This window comes from Pogoniulus pusillus, chromosome 12, assembly GCF_015220805.1.
Source record: "Pogoniulus pusillus isolate bPogPus1 chromosome 12, bPogPus1.pri, whole genome shotgun sequence".
NCBI lineage: Eukaryota > Metazoa > Chordata > Aves > Piciformes > Lybiidae > Pogoniulus > Pogoniulus pusillus.
Window position 1 is genome coordinate 22,286,551 of NC_087275.1, and position 11,179 is coordinate 22,297,729.

At 43.4% G+C, this 11,179-nt stretch overlaps 2 long non-coding RNA genes across 2 annotated transcripts; one reads left to right on the forward strand and one right to left on the reverse strand.

Annotated features, from left to right (window-relative positions):
• Nucleotides 1-882: 882 nt before the first annotated feature.
• Nucleotides 883-8,198, forward strand: LOC135179839 (uncharacterized). Its single transcript, XR_010304142.1, has 2 exons — nt 883-1,156; nt 5,113-8,198. It is a non-coding gene; the product is annotated as an uncharacterized LOC135179839 (long non-coding RNA).
• On the reverse strand, nt 1,798-9,169 carry LOC135179840 (uncharacterized). Its single transcript, XR_010304143.1, has 2 exons — nt 9,077-9,169; nt 1,798-2,524 (listed from the first exon to the last, which is right to left on the reverse strand). It is a non-coding gene; the product is annotated as an uncharacterized LOC135179840 (long non-coding RNA).
• Nucleotides 9,170-11,179: the final 2,010 nt, after the last annotated feature.

Sequence of the window (11,179 nt, forward strand, 5' to 3'; positions counted from 1 at the left end):
CGTAACTTAACTGTCGCTGGTGTGAGTGAGTGGAACTCTTGCATCCATCAAAGAGCAACAAGTATTATGCCAGATAAATTAAGTGACAGTTTTGGAAATGAATTCATTTTAAAATACCTTGTCAATTTGAAACCTAGCCCCTTTGCACAAAAAAAAAAGCATTTCAGAACATTTTCACTTTGATCTCTTCCCTGACCTTTCCTCATCACTCTTTTCGGTATCTTTTAAACTTGCTGCCTCTTGTTTTGTCGGGAAGAATCCACATACAAACACACACAAAGCTACAGAAGAAAACCAATCAGCTGTGAAGATTTACATGATCAGGCAAAACAAGGAAAGTGACATGACTGAGAAAAAACTCTAACAAGAGAAATCAGCATGAACATGGCTGGTCAAATAATTGTTTCAAGAATGAGGGAGGGAAAGCAGAAGAGGATGTTAGATGACTTTATCTTTGCAAAACAACTCTCTCACATACCCAGAAGAAAACTGAGCCTCATCCCTTTACCAGGACAAACAACTCCAACCCTGCAAGCCCTGCACAGACCCCTAAACCAGTGCAGAGTCACACTATTTTAATTTAACAGCACAGTTGGGAGCCACCTTCAGCATGCTATGCCTTGGTGAGAGGAGCTAGGTTTTCACAGAGCTGTCTGCAGCAGCATGGATTCCAGGCAAAAGGGTCTCAAAAGGCTTTTTAGCATTTCCCATTTTGGATCCATCCAGTGCTAAAAAAAATGACTGTGTTTAAGCATAACTCACAGCTATCTCTTTCAGACCGCCTGTAAAATGTTAATGTAACATGTTCCCATTTACAGATCCTTTTGCACTGCAAGAGCCACGTGAATCTGTCTCTATAAGACAGGAGTGCGCTCAAATTAATCCAACGTGGAAGAAGGAGGAATAAGGAACCTTTGCAAAAGGCACAGCGCAATCCGCCCAGCGCAGCGAGCCCATTCGCCGTGTGGGCAGGCGGCGTGATTAGTGATGGGCGACACTGTCCACCCTGGTGCCACAGAGCTTCTCGGTTCCTTCCATTCTACAAACCAGGCAAGATGTGACTCACGCAGTTTGCTTGCAAAGAAGGAGGACCATCTGCTAGTCATGAGCAGATGACAAATTGACTGCATTGCGTCTTGTCGCTACTTCCAAATTTGTAAGTAAACACATTTTGTAACCTCTCTCAGAATGTTTGAGAGCTTCGATAATGGAAAAGTTTAAATTTATGTAACGCACCCGGAGGGGTGTGGGGTGGATGGAAAGAGGAAATGTTTTATTCTGAATGGGGTTCGAAAGCGCCCGCTCCAACTTGGTGCCAGCTCTCGCTAACTCCTGCCTGCGGAGCCCGGCGCTCCCTTAGCGGGGCCAGCGCGGCGCCGGCGGTGCCTGCGCTCCCCCGGGCGGCCGCCGCCCCGCGGTGCAGCCCCGGCCGCTGCCGCCTCCCGCTGCTCCTCGCTGCCCCTGCCAGCACCCAGGCCCCACCTCGAGTGCACCCCAAGGCCGGTAGCCCCGTGCGCTCCTCTGCCAGCAATGGGGAATGACTGATCCGTCCCCAGCCCCCGCCCCAGTCCAAGCCCCGCGGCGATTGCTGGTGGGCGGCAGCTGCTGCGTTCGAGCTCTGCGGCTCTGTCACAGACGAGCCCAATCGCCGGCAGGTCCTAACACAGTTTAAACTCTGCGTTATGGCCTCCTGCAGTGCCCAGGGAGGATGCTGGGCAGCAGACAGGGACAGGGTTTTGGCAGCAGCGCCTGCACCAGCAACCTCTGCGAATCAAACAGGTCAGGCCAAAGCTCTAGTTGGTACCCAGGTGTTTAATTGTGAACATCCAGCGGAGTCTAAGGAATTTAAGCATCTTGCTCTTTCTCAGGCTAAAGACTGAGAGAATTAATGCAAAGAGTGAGCAGGAAACATATGCTTGGCTTAGCAAGGGCATTGTCCAAAGATATCCCCATGCTTTCTGAAAGACAAGAGACTCTGATAAGCAAACCATTGCATTCATTACAGCTGTGGAAACTATACCTTAAATGAGAACATAAGAAGGCCCAAAATGATAGGATCATCTTCATCTTACATGAGTCCAACCCCTAACTGCTCTTAGATGTGATGCAGTCTCCACCGAATATAACTTTGTTATTGTTAGAGAGGGACTGTCCTTTTCCAATCGATCTCATAGCGAATAACTGCTTTGCTGAGAGTCTCTGCCATCTGGACCAGACAGGATGATGAAGGACTAACCATGCTGTCTCTGAAAACTAAAATCAGAGGAGTAGGGTGATGATGAACCCTGTGGGTGTGCAATTCATGTCAGGTATCCCAAGAAAACCCTCTGTTGCTATTCTGCCTCTTCTGTCCCAGCTCTTTGCACTGCAATGCCGGTATTCCATGCTTCCTGACTAATTTCCCAACTTGCATCTTTCAGTACCTCTGCTTCATCTGAATTTCAACAGTGCTGATCTTCCAAATGCTGGAAGATGATGCAAGATGTCCCAGCCTGTCCTCAATCTCCTTGGTGGTTGTTTACACCTGAGGGAGGAGAGAGCAAGGCAGCTAGACGAAGTCAAACACTAGCAAGAGACCTCTGCAGCTCAGCTTGTGAAATTGCAAGAAGTGGTGATCAGCCCCGGATTCTTTCACTAGGCAGGCACCCATGAAGCTATCAACCTCACTTGGAAGCCTGCTGGCTTCTCTTCCCTGCTCAAATCTGCCTTCTGCAGATGCTACTCTTCACCTACTCCACTTCTGGGAAGTTCTACATCTGCTTATCTCTCCTGCTTCTCTCTGTGTCTCCATGATGTCTCTGTACAGCTTCACCTACAAGCACACATGGAAATTCTCTTCCCCTGTTCATTTACAGATCCGTTCCCTGGCTCCATCTATCCTACTGTAAGCCTGTACCTCTGACACCACCCAAAAGACATCCCATCCCCCCCCAGATTGGACCCAGTGTGGTAGAGACAGAGCTGCTCAGCTGACAGCCCTGGGACATACCACATGGCTTCACGAGCATGCTGCCTGTCCCAGAGGCACTCCTAGGAGACATCTTTGGCTAAGACTCTTCTCACATTCTCAGTGATTTTATTTTTTTTCTGTATACCATTTTTACACTGTGGCCTTTCATCTCCTTTTAGCTAAAATTCCCATGCAGGCTTCTGGCATTTCAAATCTCAGCTACTCCCACCTCTTTTTCTTTCTGGCCTCGACGAACACTGTCTCATCCAACTTATAACCAGCTTGAGCATTGCTGTGAGCATCCTATCCTCATGGATAGCTTTGTCTGTGCTGCTGCTGCCTCTTCCCCTTTTCTCCATTCTGCTACATGCAGCAGAACCCCTTCCTTCTGCGCAAAGCCCCCCAGTGCATCACTAAGCAGATATAATTCTTGTCCTCAGCTAGCCCTTCATACAAGCCTTGCCTGCTTACTTGATAGATTTTCAGCCAAGCACCTTTGCCCATTCACTCCCACCACTCCTCAGGCGTGAGACGGGCACATCACAAACACCCTCGCAGCCACTCTAAAGAGATGCTCTCAGAAAATCTTTACTGTGGACTGACCCTGTGCTGAGCTCATTTCTGATCTGCCAAACACTGCTGTTCCATCATTTCCTTCTACTTTTCCTTCTCTTCGCCTGCGCTGTCATTTCCCATTGCTGCTGCTTCAGTTAAGCTCTCTAGCACAAGGCCCATCTTTTTTCCTTAACCATTCAATATTCAATCTGGTGATGTCCCAGTCCTTGATTAAGGTTCCTGCAGCCTATGGTAAATCACTAGGATCTATTCCCTGGCACTATACTGTCACTCTAGGCACTCACTTCAGTTTCTCGTAGTAATTTTGTGTTTAACTTTGTTTTAGTACCCGAGTTCTGAAGGCAGGAAATCTGTGTTGTCAGTTACCTCTAATCATTGTTGTCATTAACAGTATTGGTAGATAACCCATAGAAATAAGTGCTATAATTCCTTGCCTGAGAATGAAGATTTCAGTCTCCCTGGGGTTGCATTCTTTAACCCATTTTGCTGAAATTTAACATAGTTACTTAACTTTCATTTTCTTTCAGCTGGTAACCCCTCACCTAGTTCAAATGATTCATCCCTGCTGCATTCACTGCCCAGGAATGTTGGCTTTCAACAAACTACAGCAAATAATGTAAAATAAACACGAGTGTTCTTTCATCTCACAACATTCTGGGTTAAGTACATATTTCACACACTGCACCACAGGATATGTTAAATTAAAATCAGAACCACCAGATTTAAAAGTCCAATGCCAATTCAAAGCATGGCCAAGTCATTTATATATTGACTTATAGGCAGCAGTGGGCATGAGTAACAGCCATTGCTTCATTAACCTTAACATGTTCCTTTTGACAACTTTTTTCCTCCATTAACTGAGGAAAGTCAAGACTTTTAAACTGAAACTACTTTTAGGAGAAATTACTTTCATATCCCCTCGATTTTCCTGATATCCTTGAGCAGATCTGAGAGCCTACAGAGCCTACAGTCATGCTTCCATCTTCCTCTTATTTTAGTGTTTTACATTTTGAATTTTACTTTTCAGTCACACTCTGAAAAAGCAACCTGGAATGGCTTCCTTGAAATTACAAATGCCTTTTTAAATGTCTGCTGCTTCATGCTGCCAGAATCAAGCAGTCTGGATCTTGCATGTATTCATTTTCTAGTCAAAAGATGTAGGGGAGCTACATTTGGACAAAATCCTGTGAAAAAAAAAAGGCTGCAGAGACTGAGATCTGACAGGAAAATATCCATGTACTGGGCAAGACTCAGCTTTAACACACTCTTACTCTAGATTTCCATAGCGTAACATTTTATGAATCTAGCTTCTCATTCCAGCAACACTAGGATAGGAATTGTGCTTGCTTGTTGATTTGTTTTGAAGATATGCAGAGCAGGAATTATATTCCTTTAGACTTGGAGGCAAGACTAGAGATCCCTGAAAATTCCTTTCAATGCCTTGTTACTGTGTTTAGACTTTAGTGGAGTCTAAGAGTCAGGAATTAAATTCTGGAGCTATCAAGAGGAAAAGGTAATTATTGTAGCTAATCTCTTTTCTTTGTCTGCATTATGGCTTGATTACACTTGCTGTTTTTCTTCTGCAGTGCCTGCTTGAAGAGACCAACAGGGACGTTTTGGGGGTTTCTGCTAACATGCTCCTTTGACAGCAAGACTCAGCTTTTACTGACTTGCTTGGAAGAATCCATGCTTATGGGAATGACTGTAGTGTCATGGAGACAGAAAAAGAAAGAACATCATTTTAACAGGTTAATGGCTGCTGGATCCTGAAGGATCTACCACATGCCAAAACTTGTGCTTGCTTTTCTTCTTTCAGCTTTCACGCTGCTGTAAAGCTAGACAGCATCTTTTCCTGACCAAGGAAAACCGCTGACCTTTAGCGGTGTTGACAAATACAGAAGAAGACAAATCCAGATACAAATATTTTCATCCATTGCCACAGAAACTCTTTGAGAACCATATAGCCCTGTCTGGTCAGCTGAAATGTGAACCCAGTCCCTTGGCTGAGAATGGATGGAAAACCTTTCTCTTGCTAACAAAGCAGCACTATGTACTCTTCCATGCTGTACCGGAGGAGAAACATCTCCATTCCTGAAACCCTGCTTTGCTTCTCTTTTAGACCAGATTTTGTATGAGGAAAGTGATGAAACTTACTCTTAGAACTCTCAGAACTTGGAGAAGGTAATGGTAAGAAGAGTAGAGGAACTAGCTTTAAAGAATGTGCAGGTTAGGCATTTTATTCTAGCTGAGAGACATATGACTGTTTGTATTCTCAGAATTAAAATAGATTTTTTGCAGCTCTACTCCTGTAATTTAGGTTTAGATCTCAGTTAAAAACCCAATACACAACTGACATTGGTGAAGAAAAGAAGACAAATAAGTTAGCAGCTATTCTATCTTCAAAATAAATTAATAAATAAAGATAAATGTCAATATTTTCAAAACTAGAGGAAAATTCAGCCTAAGAGATTTTCTCGGTTGGCTTCAGCAATCTTTGGATGCAGTTCTTGGACACAGTACTTCTTGTAGAGGAAAATGCAGTAACAGGGGAGGAGAGCACTGAATCTCATAGCCACTGTAGAGCGCAATTAACTCTCACTATGTTCCTATGGAGGCCTATATGGTCACTTAGAATAGCTTTTCCACTTCTTTCAATAGTTGAAGTCCTCCAGTTTTGCTTATGAGTTAGGTGACTGGTAGGGCAGAGCTGTGCTGGGAGATGTGGAGCAGAAGCAGATACATCACCAAGAGAGAAGAGTGGGCGAGACCCTAGCTCAACTTTCTATCCGAACTCTTTTCTTTTCTACCAGTAACTGATAAATTATCCATTCTATCTCCACAGGCCAGTCCTCTACAGAGATGCACGGGGACAAAAAGCTCATTTGTTAAAAATGGAGTATTAAAAATGAAGGAGTTCATTTAACTGAGGCAAATTCGAAGAGAACTCCTTTTGAAAAGCAAATTTTTACAGTGAGTTTTCTAAGAAGGTTGCACCTGAGCTTCCTGGAAGCAAATGTTTTAGTTTTTCAGTTTAAAACACAGTTTACCAGGGTTTGACTTTTGTTTTATTTATCAGGTTGGCATAAGAATGAGACATTGCATTTTTATCAAAATGAAACATTGAGAACAATTTTAAAGGTTTTTTAATGGGTGTTTTTGAAGGTTTAGTTTAATATTCGAGAGGAAAACAGAGTGCCTTTGTTCCATTCTGAGAAAGAATGGAACCCATTTCTTTCCCTACAGACAAAAAAATCCTGCTTTCCCCCATCTCTAACACTCAGGAGCCTGTACCTTTTGTAATGGCAGAGCTGGAGTTGTGTTGTAGGTGCTTAATGGGAACATTGCCAAAGAAATGTGCTGTTCTGACAGGGGAATAGAAACTTCAGCTCATGAGTAGGAGTAGGTGAGCCTGAGAATTACCCAAGCATGTCTGAAAATTGGCAGCCTGGCTGGAAAGCATCCAGGATCTCCAAGCGCCCAGAGTTTACAGACCAGCCCAGGAAGCAGCCTGCTTTAACAGCTCTGGGACACCCAGGAGGCCTTTTTTGGTGAAGTGCAAACCTTTACTCACACACACATGCCCCACCTTAAGCAGCAATCCAGTCATGCTCAAAGAATGTCTTGAAAAGAATTAAATGGCTTTACATCATGTTCCAGGAGATTACATTTCTTAAAGCTACCAGCTTAAAAGGTAGCATGTCAAAGTTACAAAAGGTCATACCTGGTGTTATTTTCTGCCTCGAATAAGGAGGAGTAGCCTGGTACCTTCTTACCCTCTTCTCTTTGCTAATCAGTCCTGGCTGAAGCTAGGTAGTGTCCCCTAGGCTCTTTGATGTAAGTGCAGAATGCTGCATTTGGGATTGCCTTCCCTCCTGTTATCTTGTGGATGTCTCCCAAACATGTGTTGACCATTGAAAATATGTCCTCCTCAGGTGGAATTTGGAGATTCCCTTCATTTCTGCAGTGTTTGTAAAAACAAACAACCAAGCAAAACCAGATTAAAAGGGAGGGAATGCTCTAAATAATGCCAATGTGGTACTTGCTGAGCTTGGAGGCCTCTTTTGTTTCTTTTTTCACTTTTGTGAGGCTTAAATGTCCATGCTTTAAGACTGTACTTGGGCAGGGGGGGGAGGAAGACCCACATCCTCAGCAATAGCCAGAAACAACTGATACAAACAGTTCTTGGAATAATGTGCTGTGAGTAAATGTCTCAACCTTACAGTGAGACAGAAAGCAAAACAGTGATGGGGCACCCACAACAAGATACCTCCAAGGCAAGCTTAGCTTGCACATGGGCAGTGTGGCTGTCCCTGCTCAGCCCTTGGGCTCACTGGCAGCTTGGACACCCCTGCACACAAAATGATCAGGGCTTCAAGTAGTGGATCACAGCCCAGCTTCACTGATGATGGCACAGGAATTTGATGCAGAACTTCCCCACATTTTCTTTCCTGTTATGCCACTGTTAGAAGTTTCTTTTTCCTTTTGTAACACTTTTCAGAATGGCTTAACTGTGATTCTTAAGAGAACCTCAACTTTCTTTGCACGATAGGATAACAAAAATGTAGCTGAACACTGTTGACCATCACTCTACATCCCAACTCTGTGTGCTCTGACACCCTGACATGCCAAACTACAGTACAGATGTGGTTCTAACAAATATTCCTGAGCAAGCTGCTAGTTTCCTTGGGGCAGGGGGGAAGCATAAAAAAAGAGTAAATATCTCAAGATAAATGAAAAAGTTTTTCCAAAATTTTCTCCCTCTTCTCAAGTATTTGATGGAAATATTATCGAGGAGGAAATGGGTTCTAAAAGAGAAAATGACATTCTACAAGCTTTGTGTCAGACTCAGAATATGAAAGATGAGAAAGGAAAGAAAGAGAAGGAAAAAAAAAAAGGAAGGAAGAACTAATAGAAGAAATAATACAAAAATGAATGAAAGAGAGGAAATGGCCAAGATATGAGAACGAAGTAAGAGACAAAGCATCTGAGAAAAGAGGAGAAAGAAAATGTGAAGGAAACATGTGAGGCTACAAAATAGTAGCTGTACAGGTCTCTAGTGGAAACTAGTCATTATGTGGCACATATAAGCAAGTATGACATTAAAAATTACACAACAGCAGATAAGTAAAGGCCGTGGGTAGGTCTGGATAGTTCTCCTCCAAATAAGGCAGCTGAAAGTCAGCATTCCCTCCTTGTAGGCATTGTGAAGCTAAAGTTCACTTGTACTGCAATGTTTCCTTACTTTGTATCATGGCCTGATAAGTGATTTGTTCCACTAGGAGAAAACCTTTTATCACCATGGCCCATGTGTGCTTTGTTGGCACAGTATCTGAAGTCCAATTATTCAATATACTTTTTCAGCTGGTGGGTATTTGTTTGAGTTTTTAACAAAGGCAGGGTGACAGAGTGGTTTAAAAAAAATCTGCTTTGCACTTTCTCAGCTCTTCTTTTGCTACTTTTTTTTCTCTCTGTCCCAGCAAAATCCACTCCCTAAAGCACTGAGGAAGCATAAACCACAAAAGCTTTGAGTGTTTGCAATATCCTACTCACCCACAGACAAACACTTCTTGTAGTCATCATTTTCACTGCCACTGTGCTGATCCACTCTGGAGAGGCCAAGCAGAGACACTTCTACTTTCAGAAAAGGACCCTTGCAGGTACAACATATGTAGCAAAACTCCCTATGAGGAACAGCTGAGGGAGCTGGGGTTGTTTATCCTGGAGAAGACGAAGCTCAGGGGAGGGTCCTATCACTCTCTACAACTACCTGGAAGGAAGTTGTTCTCTTCTCCCAGGCAACCAGTGACAGAATGAGAGGACACAGTCTCAAGCTGCACCAGGGCAGGTTTAGGCTGGACGTTAGGAAGAAGTTCTTCACAGAAAGAGTGATTGGCATTGGAATGGGCTGCCCAGGGAGGTGGTGGAGTCACTGTCCCTGGGAGTGTTTAGAAAAGACTGGATGTGGTGCTTAGTGCCATATTTCAGTTAATTAGCTAATGTCAGGTGATAGGATGGACTTCATGATCTTGAAGATGTTTTCCAACCTGATTGATTCTGTGATTGTGTGAAAACCAAGTGCTACAGCTGCAGTGAGCTGCTGGGTACCCTGGTGCTAGTGCAGCTACTGCTGGGTAATAGATCTGACAGCGCACTCATGCTTGTTAAATTCCTCCTCTCCTTGATTTTGTATGCTGAATGGCAGCTAAAGCCACAATAGCTGATCTTTCTACCTGGAAAGAATCTTCCCAGGCACACAGCTTACTAACCAGGTGTCCTGTTACAACTAAAACTAGCTGGAAATGGCAGAGAACTTTTCCAAAACATGCCATGAAATCATCATGCTTTTTTCAGGGTGCCTTTTTCCACCCCCCTCCCCGAACCTATTTACACTGAAAGTTTTCTTTTGCTAGACTTTTTTCAGTTCAATTCTTGAATACAGACTTTTACTTTAAAAACTAGTATTTAAAATAGAGCCCACTGCTTTCCCTGTGCAAGCATGTGTGCCTCTCTTTAAATTGAAGAGCATCACAACTCTCTAGTATGAAGTTTTATGTTAAGAGTAACATTTCACCATTTTGACCAATAGTCTTTGTAACTGAAAAGTACACAGAAGTTAGGCAAATGTGAGGCAATAAGTAAACATTATGTGCCAAGAGAGGCTGGTAATAACTGCTATAAATCACAGGTTTGGTAAAAGCTGATGGTAGACAAAGCAGCCTACATTCAGTAAATAAACTATTTTCCTTCTTTGCACCCCCCAAGCATTCCTCTCATTTAGTGATGGCTGACACAATCAAAACCATCCCCAGGCCATTGACCACATGCCTTGCAATGTGCCCCTAGGGATTTCCTTGGAGATAAGTTGCAGATCGAGTCATTAGAGTGCTGGTTGGATGCAGCTGTATTAAAACTCAGAGGGTGAAAGTAAAGAGAAAATGTACAACAACAGAGTGTGGCCCTGGGTAGAAACCAAGACTCAAAACTTCTTTTGGACAGAGAACTTACTGAGAAGTCCAACCATCTCTTCCCAACAAGAAAATGAACTTTTTGTTTGTTCCCAGTGCTCCAGGAAGAAAAACAGCAGAAGATAAATAAACAAGATTGCCCCAAATAAATATTTGTCTCTAAGTATCAGTTTCAAAGCAGTATGCTCCTGGAAATGAACTGGCAGGATCATGAATGTTGTCTCTTCTACTGGGATGTGGGAGCTACTGCATGCAGCCACTGGACAGCAGATGGACTTTTGAATACAGAAAGGGGGGAACTGGGACACTGCATGGAGTCTTCTCTCTCCTTTGTTTGCAAAAATCCTCAGGGCCAGATAAGAAAATACCAGCCAGAGAGTGTTGGGTAAGGTCAGTCTCACTTCTCAACCTGACACACATTTCCCTTCCTCTGAGCCAGGGCTGTTGACCTGTTGAGCTGGCTGAAAACTGAAGGAAATATTGCCATTTAAAAGTGTCACATTTCAAACAAAAATACTCAAATTTCCTACAAAGCAGATATTACAGAACTTTGGAAGCTGTGAAAAATAATTAGTGCAGTATTCTGAGACTTCATTTTAAATGTTGTTATATCTCAATGCACAAGGTTTCGTTTACTGCCTGGCAGAGCAGAGTGCTGCTCTAGTACCCTAGTACTCACATCACTAGT